Source organism: Festucalex cinctus, chromosome 7 (genome assembly GCF_051991245.1).
Source record: "Festucalex cinctus isolate MCC-2025b chromosome 7, RoL_Fcin_1.0, whole genome shotgun sequence".
Lineage (NCBI taxonomy): Eukaryota > Metazoa > Chordata > Actinopteri > Syngnathiformes > Syngnathidae > Festucalex > Festucalex cinctus.
Window position 1 is genome coordinate 11710069 of NC_135417.1, and position 12166 is coordinate 11722234.

Sequence of the window (12166 nt, forward strand, 5' to 3'; positions counted from 1 at the left end):
ACCACTGAAGACTCAAAATTATTTTAAACATTAAATATTCTTTATGACAATTTCATCAGTTTCAACTTTCAAGCATACGTTTTTTACACCATGTAAGGCATTGCTCCCATTTAAAAGTTCTTTAAGCGTAAAAGGCTCAAACTTAACAACAAGCTTGGAGATGAATAATCCTACGCGGGTTGGCGTCTCATTCTTTCTTTTCCGACCGACGGTATATGCCTGAATTATTGATACAAGACTCAAAGAATTTCTTCCCTGCGCACAATGTGGATTATCTCTGCTTACGCCTAAAGACAAAACAACACGGGTAAAAAAAGGAAAGAAAAAAAAACCTCCATCAGAGGGCGAGCGATGGAGTTTGAATATTTGCAGTCAGTTAATGACATTTCCATTCTGTGCGCTTGTCAGAAATAACAAAGCCTTGCATTTACCCCCTCCGCATCTGCTTAAGTCTCTTTCCTCCTCCCTGTGCCCCAAGTGGCTCAGAAATCCTACTTTATAGCAGAGAGGTGTCAGAATTTTAAACAGGCCCCGTCTTTATCCCGCAGCCCCCCCACACGCTTCCCCGAGCTCTTTCCTTTTAATTCCTCGAAGACGAGGCCGCGGTCGCCTTTTAACCCTCACCGCTTCCTCTGCTGGAGTAATGTTGGCTCGGGGTTGGTGGGCAAAGTGAGGGGGGGGGAGAAAAGGTGAGATATGAATTTTAGTCAGGGAAGATAGGGTTCAAATACAAGGAAATATAGCTGTGTGGAGGGGGAAACAAAAAAGAAAAAAAAGAAAAATGGAGTATACTTGCAAACACATGAAGGCACAACATGGACAGACAGCAAAAGCTGAATTTGTTTTATTCTCTGGCGGGACACTGAGTAGCAATTTATCACACCTCACAAAAAAAAAAAAAAGATTTGGAAAGTGGAGGGTGTTTATCTCTTGTCAGGAAAAACTTGCTGACAAAACGAAATCCACACACGCGTTGGCAACAATCCATTTTGAAATGTTATAATTAACTTTACAGAAAGATGAAACAAAAGCGGAATATGGCATTTTTATGCAATACAATTGCTGCTTAACACATCATCATCGGTATGAAAGATAACCGGTTATTATTCATCAATGTTAAATGTTACTTTTCTTACATAATTTGAACTATGGCCCAACTGATAGGGATTTTTTTCTTTCTTTTTTTTTTAATTGGCATTGGCAATAATAATAATAATAATAATAATAATAATAATAATAAATAGTTTTTCTGCAAAATAGCATTCAACTGTAAATATATTGTATTTATATAATAATAATATATATATATATATATATTTATATAAAAACTTTCCTTTTTGGTTCTCAGAATGCATTTAACGGATGAAGTTATACGGACATTAATGCGTCTCCAATATGTGTTTGTGATACCAGTAGTTAAATGAGCACATTTAGCGCATATTTAGCACATTCTTGTTTGATTGATGTTGTAAACAAGCCATCACTTTAGGTATGCTGACATCAAGGTCAGTTCCTTCCACCATTTGCATTGCTTATCAAAATTATGATTTGCTATAAATGCCAAGTGACCCACAGAATGACCTTATCACCAACTTTTATTCGTATTTCGGTATACAAAGTTATGGCATAGATGCATTAATAATGCTGCAAAGGATAGAGTACACGAAGGCAAAAATAATCAGCAAACGCCCGATGATTTTAGCCGATTGTGGCCAATTTTAAATGGCCGTCCAATTGAGCCCAAATTCAGCTATAAATTAGCCACAATTTCTAACGTTGACATCAGGAGATGATGTCATTACATTGAGACAAACTACATGAAAAGCATGAAAAGTTTACAAAATGTAGGACATCTATTTTCTTTTTTAAATCAGCCCAGGACTAAAAAGGGGTATTAAATTGGGAGAAGTCTTCAAATGAATTGTCTTTAAATGATATTCCGCCGTACGAGTAATTGCCTGAAATTCACTCCCCTTTGAGTCAATCTCATGTGTGAAGTCAACGCTGTTAATTAGACCTATTTTCATGTTTCAGGAACCAGCTGAGCCTCTTTCTGTTCTCGTTTTTTTCTTTTTCTCTCTCTCTCGCTTCACTCGTTCTTTCTCTAATCTAGCGTTTGCGCTTAATTACTGAGGGACTGCTGACTGCCACGGTGAGGCGTTGCAAAGAGATGTCGTGTCATTAGCAAGCGCGCATGAAAAACAAAACAAACTTGAAGGGAAAGATTCAACATATATTGTCGCAGTTGTTAACTCATTCACTTCTTTGCAGTTGAGAGGCTGCATCAAAGCCTTCTGTATGCTCTAGCATAAAAAAAAAAAAGAAAAAAAAAAGCGAGAGCTAAATTTCATCAGTTTTCACAAATCTATTTAAAATTGCAAGTAATTGAGCTTTTTTTCCTACATGGCCCTGGTTGATCTCCTTTGCTCTGCTGCCACCTGCTGGCCGTTTGTGTAATAACTACCATTTCTGCAACCGTTCTTTGCAGTTTAGAGGCTGCATCAAAGCCTTCTGTATGCTCTAGCATAAAATAAAAAATAATTTTATTTATTTTTTTTAAACGTATAAATACGTCTTTGGGACACTTAAAACAAAAACGTATTTACACGTTATTGGGAGCAAATGAGTTAATTTTTAAAGTATAGTGTTGTAGTTGCAACTTGTTAGACGTGTTGTTTCTATTCATGCTACTGATATTATGCAAAGCATTCTGATTATAATGAGCAGCAATAATAAAGTATTGTAAATACAAATATATGTCTATTATCCAAATCCTGTAATCTTAACCTCTGGTTTAATGAGAAAATAGTGTTTTAATTCTAATGGCGCAAATGGAAATGGGCGTGGTGAAAGTTGCCATAAGGCGCACGATGTCACCTACTGGGTGTTGAAAATTGGATTCTCACCGCAGTTGGGTGCTTCCGTTTGTTGTTCAGTGCAGTGCAGTGAGAGAGGAGTGCGGATATTGAGTGCCAGGGTAAAAAGTACGTGTGTATTCGCACACGCACGCACGCAGCTTTTGACACTTTTGATTGCATTTGACACCACAGTCCACAGGACACGAAAAGGTGGAAATTGTCCATTGATTACAGAACTCTGCAAGGTTTTTCCAGAGCAAATTGAATCACTTTTCTTCATGTACTTTCACTCTAAGAGATGAAATACTTTTTTCCGGCCAAACAAGTGTAAGCATTTCAAGAACAGGTGTTTGAACCAATTATGATTTGAATCTGTTAATTTTTTTCCTTTTTTAATGTTTGGTATTGCAAATTGCTGTGAAAAATATACTTTTAAAATTGCACAAAAATCCCACACATCACACGAGACCTTCGCATATACTGTATTGTGAGATGCTAACAAATATTGTATCAAAAGTATGTATGAAATAGAACCATCAAACATGCTGGCTTGTATTAACAGAATCCTGAAATACTGGATCTCACATCAAACTGTTTTAAAACAAATTTATGAATTCTTTTTTTTTTTTTTTACTGTATCAATTACTGTATCAATGACTAAAAAAAGGCAACCATATAGACTTAGACTTAGACTTGACTTTATTGATCCCTTTGGGATGGCTCCCTCTCTTGGAAATTGACGTGTCCAGCAGCAATAAGAACAGATAATAAAATAAAATAAATAATTCAATCAATCAATAAATAAGGTTATTACACCAGAGATTGAATTAATAATAATAATAATAAAATAAAAAATAAAAATTAAATAAATAAATAAGGTTATTACACCAGAGATTGAAATAATAATAATACACAAGAACATAACCTCAACAGTGCATATATGAACAGCCACTACCAAATTGTATGGCTGGTTCTTGGGGGGGGGGGGGGGGGGGGGGGGGGGGGGGATAGTTAATGCTCAGTCTGACAAAATGCAATTTACCCTGCAACATGCATGTAACACGAAATGACGGTTAAAAAGCATCCTTTCGGAGGGTATCTTAAGGTCATCACAATTCCTCGCAGCTCACTGGAAGCTCTAAGTTGATAAATTCAGAGGGGCATTTGCCCTTCAAGTTGCACAACTTGCTAGCAGCTATGCCTCTCTTAAGCCTGCCATAATCTAATGCCAACTGTCTGGGAAGAAAAAGAAAAAAAAAAGGTAAAATTGTTTGTGAAAAATGAGCGTCGAGTCCTTTCCTCAACACCCCCCCCCCCCCAAGAATCAGAATACATTTAGTGGTAGCATTTATTAGGCCTAGGAGAATTTCTTATGTTTTTCCCTCCAACGAGAAGTAAATGCAGGCAATTACAGATGAAGTGATTTAACATTCCACTTCTCAGCAAATGTGGCTCTTTGTGGAAGTGCAAGTCGCAGTTCCCATATGATGACCGTTGTCGGTCCATTGGAGCATTGAGATGTTTTCTGACATGTTATTTACAAAGTCAATGTTTTTTTTTTTATGTTTTAAGTGTCCCAAAGACGTATTTATATGTTTTGTTTTGGGTTTTTTTTTACGCTAGAGCATACTTTGATGCAGCCTCTCAACTGCAAAGAACGGTTGCAGAAATGGTAGTTATTACACAAACGGCCAGCAGGTGGCAGCAGAGCAAAGGAGATCAACCAGGGCCATGTAGAAAAAAAAGCTCAATTACTTACAATTTTAAATCGATTTGCGAAAACTGATGAAATTAAGCTCTCTTCTAATGCTAATTGCTGCAAAACGGAAACAGATAGAAACATACTTTTTTTTTTTTTTCCTGATGAAAGAAGAGACTTTAATCTTTCTTTTGATAGGTTCCATGCTTTTATAGCAATAGAACACAATATTCTGTGGGCCTTGCAAAATCAGTCAAAATCCAGTAAAACAGCCGGGAGCAAACGGGATTGCGAAATGTGAAAATGGCGGCGAGTCAATGAATTAAGAATGTTTTGATATAAAGACGTGGCAGCAGATTTGCCTTACGTCAGTCAAGCCATGCTTCAAACAAACACGTGCAGATAGGAGACAACATAACCCGATCACAAATAGGCGAACCATCACCCGCATTACAATCTAACGCCCCTTTAAGCGCCTCTTCTGCATGCCTCTGCCATAACTAACTGGATTAGTCAGCTACAATCGATTTGGCACATGCTATCAAAACCAAACGACCAATCTCCTCTTGTCCGTCTCGACGCCCCCCCCCCCCCTTTACCCCACCCCTCACTTCCTGTTTTAAAAAACAAAAAATCCAAACCCTTTTCCCTGCTCCATCTGTCCTCTCAAATTCAATTCCCCCTGCTTTTTTTTTCTCCCCCCGACCTCATCACTCATTCCCCTCACGTCGCTCTTCATCATTCGCTCTTTTGTCCCAATTCCATCGATTTCACTCAGCAGCGTTCTTCATTTATTTCCCCGATTCCTTCCTCGCTCCCAAATACTTTCAATCATTTAAGCTCATTCTCAGCCTGTTAATTTCGTCACAAAGCCTTCCATGATTCAAAATGTTGTCCCTTGCCCTCCTCCTCTCTTTTAAAATAAACTTTCTCCGCCTCCCTCGTCCTCTGCCCTTCATCATGACTTTCCCTCCTCTTCCTCATCCCTCCCTACCACGGTGCCACGCTATTGCTCACCACGCATCCATCCAGCCATTTTTTTTTTCTCCCCCCCCCCCCCCCCCCCCCCCTTAAATTCACCAGCCAAATCGCTCTCTAACAGATGCCGGCCTCATTCAGTCGGCCTCCCAAGTGTACGGGTGTGTGGCTGGCCGCGTGAGTGTCAGTTGTGTCGGCGTAATTATGCATATGTGTGTTTGTGTGTGTGTGTGAAGGAGCACGCGTGGGCATGCGTGTGCGTGTGCGTGTCTCACTGGAACAGGCCTGGCCAGGGCTAATTGCTGCCTCCTACCTGGTGGTGACAGGCCTAATCAAGGATGATGAGCTCGCTGTTGCTCGCTCTCTCTCTCTCTTTTTTGCTCCCTCCCTCTTTTGGCAGAAAAAATGGATAGACAGCCTCCAGTACCCCATTATCGGTTGTTGTTGTTGTTTTTTTTTAAAGGGGAGAATAGGGAGATGATTGTGGTAGAGGAGAAGGGGACAAAAATCTGCCCACGTGCTTGACGGTTTGAGGTACACATGATGCTGCACAAGAGGTCTCACCATCTGTCACATAGTCAAGAGGTCAAAATTGACTGGTTGGATGAATCAATATATTTGGTTTCCGGGGTGTTTTGGTGACTCGACAGAAAGAAAGCGATACAATACTGAAGATACTTGAGTGTTTTTGTATTCTCAAGTGTTTACACATCCAAAAATTGCCTCTTGTGGCTCGGGAATGTTTAACTCTTGTGTGTTTCTACCTCCATAACACCATTACAAGTAGGGATGTTCGATACCACTTTTTTGTTCGATACCACTCAGACCAATACCGATATTCAGACCCTCAGTACTCACCGATACCATCTGCCGATACCAGTAGTTAGTGTTGTTCCGATACCGATACTGGTATCGGCAGAGGTACCAAAACAGTGGTATCGGTATCGGTGAGTACTCACAAGTAACATGCCGATACCATTAATTCCAAAGCTAATATAGGATTTTGGATGCAGCATCTTGTGTCTTGCTCGTGCAGGACATTCACTGATATGTGACATGTTCAGTGCATGCTGATCTAAGATACCCTATTGGCCCTTGAATGCTCTGAACCAGTGGCAAGACAGCTTTTTCATGTTTCAAAAAAAATGTAAAGTATCGGTATCGGCCGATACTGCAAAGCTGGGTATAGTATCGGGAGCCAAAAACGGTATCGGAACAACATGTCCAGTAGTACATTTTGACAAATTAAAAAAAAAATCACTAAAAGACATTTTTAAACAAATATATTTCCTTACATTTTGACAAAAAACAAAACAAAAAAACAGCACAGTCACTCTTCAATAGTCTTAACGCTCAAAATAAAACACAAAAATGCTAATGCTAAAGTATTTCCAAACCGGTGAAGTTTTGGTGAAAAACTGCTGCAAGCTAGCGCCACTTACAGGCAAGGAGGACTCACTTAACGTCTTCCCCCCTCTGCCATCGCTCGCTTGTACTCGTCTGCGTCACGAGTACTCGAGTACTTGGGAAAAAAAAGGCTGGTATCGGCCCGATACCGATACCTGGTATCGGTACTCACCCATCCCTAATTACAAGTGTGTAATTGTGTGCATGGATGGTTCTTTACATCAAATTAGGATGGTGCATGTTCCCTTCAAACATGGTCTGGATGTTGAAGCAAAATGACTTTAAGTGTCTGTATTGTATCAACTACCATGAAAAGTAGTTGCCCTCTTCCCCAAATTCCCTTTTTTATTATTTTTATTCGACTTTAAAATACCTAATTACCTCAAAACCTGCTCAAATCAAGAAATCACATAAATATATCTTATATCCTGTTTAGATGAGGTAAATGTTTTTGTATGATACGCAAAACATTTCTGCTCATCCACTCCTCCTTTACAGTCTTTATTGCTGTATAACTAGCTAGCATTTGCCTTCCATTCTGTCAAATACTGAAGCAACACAAGTAAAAATATCTAACGCTCGTTATTGGATGGTGTGTTCATTAATGTCTACGGTGATTGAATTATCTAGCCCGGCATTTGTTGTTCAATAATGAGCACCATTAGCATCGAGAACCACAGCACTGGAGGGCCACGCAAATCAGACCAACAATTAGCCGTCGGTGCAAAGACGGCGAGATTGGGGCCACGGCAACGGCATTTTATGACAAGAGTGGTCAACTCATTTCCATTACAATCAATTAGTTCTTTGCCTAATTTGATTCAAGACAAAAAAAAATAGAATTAACAATTGACAAGCAATGGCCATTTTGTTTGAATTAGTTCCATAGCAGTAATTGAAGACATAGATTATGTGCTAGCATTAATTATTTAGAAGAGTGGTGTCCAAACTACAGCCCGGGGGCCATTTGCGGCCCGCCGTCCATTTTTCAGCAGCCCGCGACATATGCTTAAAAGTGGCATTTGACTCAGTTCAAATAAAATAAATAAAACAAAAATGTTTGGAGTTGGTCAAAGAAAGAAGGGAGGGTATCGAAAAAACAGGTGCCATTAAAGCTTGTTTTAGTTAAAGGGATCGTTGGGCTTTTTTAACATGAATCTCAATTTGATCCTCACCTCCCGTGTGTGCGATCAGCACTGACTTACCCCCGACAGCGTTCTGTGACACACGTCGGGGGTAAGTCAGTGCTGATCGCACACACGGGAGGTGAGGATCAAATTGAGATTCATGTTAAAAAAGCCCAACGATCCCTTTAACAAAAACTAATGAAAATAACTATACTAAAATTCAAAAAACAATATTGTTACCGAAATAAAATAAAAATGTTTAAAAAAAACAAAACAAAACTAACTGAATCTACATTTTATGTTTACAAAACTAACTAAAACTAACTATAATTATAGCAAACATGTCCTAAAAAAACTAATACTAATACTAAAACTAACAACCTAAACTAAAACTAAGCATTTTTTTAAAGAACTAAACTAATAAAAACTAACAGAACCACCCTGAAAATTAATAACAACTCAGTAGAATGAAAAATTCCAAAACTATAATAAGTAATAATCCTACTGCCATATTATTAAAAATAAATTGGTTTATATACTGCAGCATTTTTCTCAATATGCAAAAGCACAAATAAATTATTTGAACGATTTTTAGGACTAAACACAAATTCTCTTCATAACACTATGTGGCCCTTGCGTCCTTCTGATTTCCTTTTTCTTTTTTCTCTTGCAGTTAATGAGCACAAAGGAAGCATGACAGCAGCAGAGAAAGATATATCTTAAAAAAAAAAAAATGTACTGTCCTACAATTTTTTTGGATGATGTCATTGTGGCACTTCAAGGCCAGACAAAAATGATTTGTTACCGCTCCAACTTAAAAGGTGTAATTTACTGAGCAGCCTAAAGGAGGCAGGAAAGGCCTTTGTATGAATGGATACAGTAAAACAATCACGTCATCACGTACAGTAAACATAGGAAATAATACAATGAGTGCTATTTTAAAATCGTGACAAGCCATGCTAATCAAACATTTAGTCTTTATAGAAATGACATCAAACTACTTCATGCTTTAAACCTTCTTTCACAGAAACAAAGTCAATCAAAGCTTGTCTTAATTGCACCATCTCATTAATAACAATAACGTGTCCACTTTATTTACTTCAATGTATTAACCTAGCCTGAATTTTTAATGACATGAGTGTGAATTAAAGTTACAAAATAAAAGCCAGGAATTTGTGACTTTTGTGTTGACAAAATCACCTCCTGATTCTGCCTGCGAGTGTGCACGATAACAAGAAAGAATTTTTTTGATATGACTGCTCTTTCTGCCTGTGTCTTCCGGCACGGAATCTGTTGGTGGTTCAGAGCAGACTCATGCTGGGCCCCTCCAAGCACTCACGCTGTTGTTCCCCATTTGTGTGTCTCCTCTTACTCTTCTCAACCTATTTTATTTATTTATTTATTTTTTACTGGTCCCTCTTGTACTCCCCCCCGATCGGTATCCATCACAATCTGTTTTCAAAACAATCTCTTTTTTGTGTGAATGCTCATGAATTTATGGATTTCTTCATGAGGGAGGGGTCCTCTTTCAGAAAACCAAAAATGATTTTGTAGCCTACTGTGTGGGAGCTCAAGGCATCATAATGCTTTTTTTGTTTTGTGTTTTTTTCTTTCAGACTTTGCAACCGCGTTCCTCACCAAAAAGAGCATTTCATAATTTGTAAATCAGAAGTGTATTAACGTAACTGATACCTGATATGAGGCCTATGTATTTTATTTTTTTTAACTCTTTTACATTATCCACTCGAAACCAGGATTTCGGAGACTCATGATAATTTTTCCAGAGACTGAATAACTTTGAATACTGACCTTGCCTTTCAATATGTCCAACACGCATCTTTCCTGAGATGATATCATGATGATGATGATGTCAAATGATCATGTGTGAACACCACATAACAATAATTGTCGATCACTCTTTACCTTAGCGGTGATCAGGGTCCTCATTCCGAAGTAGATGTCCGTCCTCGTCCATACAAATGTCGCCTTTCTTGCTCACCTGGTATTGTCCACCATTGTTAGCATGTTTACATCGCCATCTTGTGCTCTTATAAAGAAATTAGGAGATTAGAACCATGCGGGTGCCTGTTTGAATGCCAGATTCAAACAAATATTGGTTAAAACACCAGGCTGAGCAATATTAAGAGATCTCACAGATAGGGTCAAAAGTTTAATGTTGGTGCAGGTAATTGTTATATACATGCAGAGGTGAGTCTCTTAAAACTCATTCACTGCCTTTGACAAGTATACTTGTCAATTGTATTTTTTAGAGCGGTGCTAAATGGGGGCGAATCTGAGCATGCTCCACTGTAAATATCAAACTTGGAAACAACTTTACTGATGCCCAACCACCGGTAGATGACATCATTGCCCCATTTTATAGGAAATAAACACAGTTTCAGAGTCCATGGGAGAAATGGCTGTATTTTGGCAAACCTACATTTTTCTGCTGTCAATTATAAAAGAACGGGACGGGACAAAAAGTAGGGAGTCTATTCTGTTATTTGGTAGATTCGGTTTATATATAATTATTGAATGGAATATCACGTGAGTATTGGAAATGTAAAAATTTTCTATAATGACTGGCAGTGAATGAGTTAAGAAAAGATTTTCACAGGTACTATACATTTGGTTAAGAAAATATCAATCTTCAGTAATGAAATATTATGGCTAGTTTACAAAAAATATATAATGTATTATATATTTATAAGGTTTGAGAACATCTGTTGTCTATATGTTTTTGTTTGCATTTACTGTTCCTTTGTCCATACCTGTCGACTGCTTACTACCCTCTCAATTTCCTCCTCATGTATCATCTCACTACTTTCCAGTTTATTCTTCTCCAAGGCCTTCCCTTATGATCCCAGCACCGACTCAGTTGTGAAGCTTTCAAATTGACCATAACTTTTATGAAGGCCAAACCACCCATGCATCACAAAGCACAAGGACTCCTTTGGAACAACCGTCATCACAATGTTTTCCAACACCTAAATAGATTAACACATGTTGATTTTACCTTGAGTTTTTGGGACAAAAGACATGGTCATAGGGTCCTTACCATTCAAAAATTGCGAGGGAACGCAATCTTTGCGAGAGTTGCTAAAGTTGTTTTGCGAGGGAACGCAAAGTTGTTTTTTTTCGCCTACCATGTCACCTTCGCTGCGCCGTAAACACTTCCGGGTCATCTTCCATGTGAACAAAAGCGACGTGTAAACAAAGCAGTGGAAAAATACATGCTCCATCCGAGTCGCTTTGGGAAAGCTTTCCCACTGTTTTGTTTCATGTTTACAAACGTTCCATCCTCGTCGCTTTTGTACACGTGGAAGATGACCCGGAAGTGTTTACGGCGCAGCTAAGGTGACATGGTAGGCGAAAAAAACTTTGCGTTCTGCGCAAAGATTGTGAGGGAACGCAAAGTTGTTGTTTTTTTTCGCCTACCATGTCACCTTCGCTGCGCCGTAAACACTTCCGGGTCATCTTCAATGTGAACAAAAGCGACGTGTAAACAAAGCAGTGGAAAAATACATGCTCCATCCGAGTCGCTTTGGGAAAGCTTTCCCACTGTTTTGTTTCATGTTTACAAACGTTCCGTCCTCGTCGCTTTTGTACACATGGAAGATGACCCGGAAGTGTTTACGGCGCAGCTAAGGTGACATGGTAGGCGAAAAAAAACACAACTTTGCGTTCTGTCGCAAAGATTGTGAGGGAACGCACATTTTTTTTGCTAGGACACGCAAAGTTGTTGTTTGTTTGTTTTTTTCTACCATGGGGCTCCGTACCATTCACATCCACATTTATGAATAAATGTGGTTGACTTACCTTGATGGTAGTAATAAATAAGCATAAAATATTGAAAGCATATACTGAAAGCATATCAAGTTTGTGCACCGTAAATTTTAAACATACTTTTACACAGAGACTTACACTTTCAAATGTTGAAAAACTGTCTGCCGAGTCAATTCTTGAGCTTTTATATTATGTCAAATAGTATGGGAAAAAAAAGGCTAAGAAAAGGAAAAGCTCAGTTACAGCTGAATAAATTCCTCCCACATATTCTGTTCTTACGTAACATGTCACTTTGTGTTTGATAGACACAA

General features: G+C 38.6%; 1 long non-coding RNA gene across 1 annotated transcript; it reads right to left on the reverse strand.

Moving 5' to 3' along the window:
* Positions 1-9884: 9884 nt before the first annotated feature.
* Positions 9885-11232, reverse strand: LOC144021841 (uncharacterized). Its single transcript, XR_013284198.1, has 3 exons — positions 11128-11232; positions 10841-11056; positions 9885-10116 (listed from the first exon to the last, which is right to left on the reverse strand). It is a non-coding gene; the product is annotated as an uncharacterized LOC144021841 (long non-coding RNA).
* Positions 11233-12166: the final 934 nt, after the last annotated feature.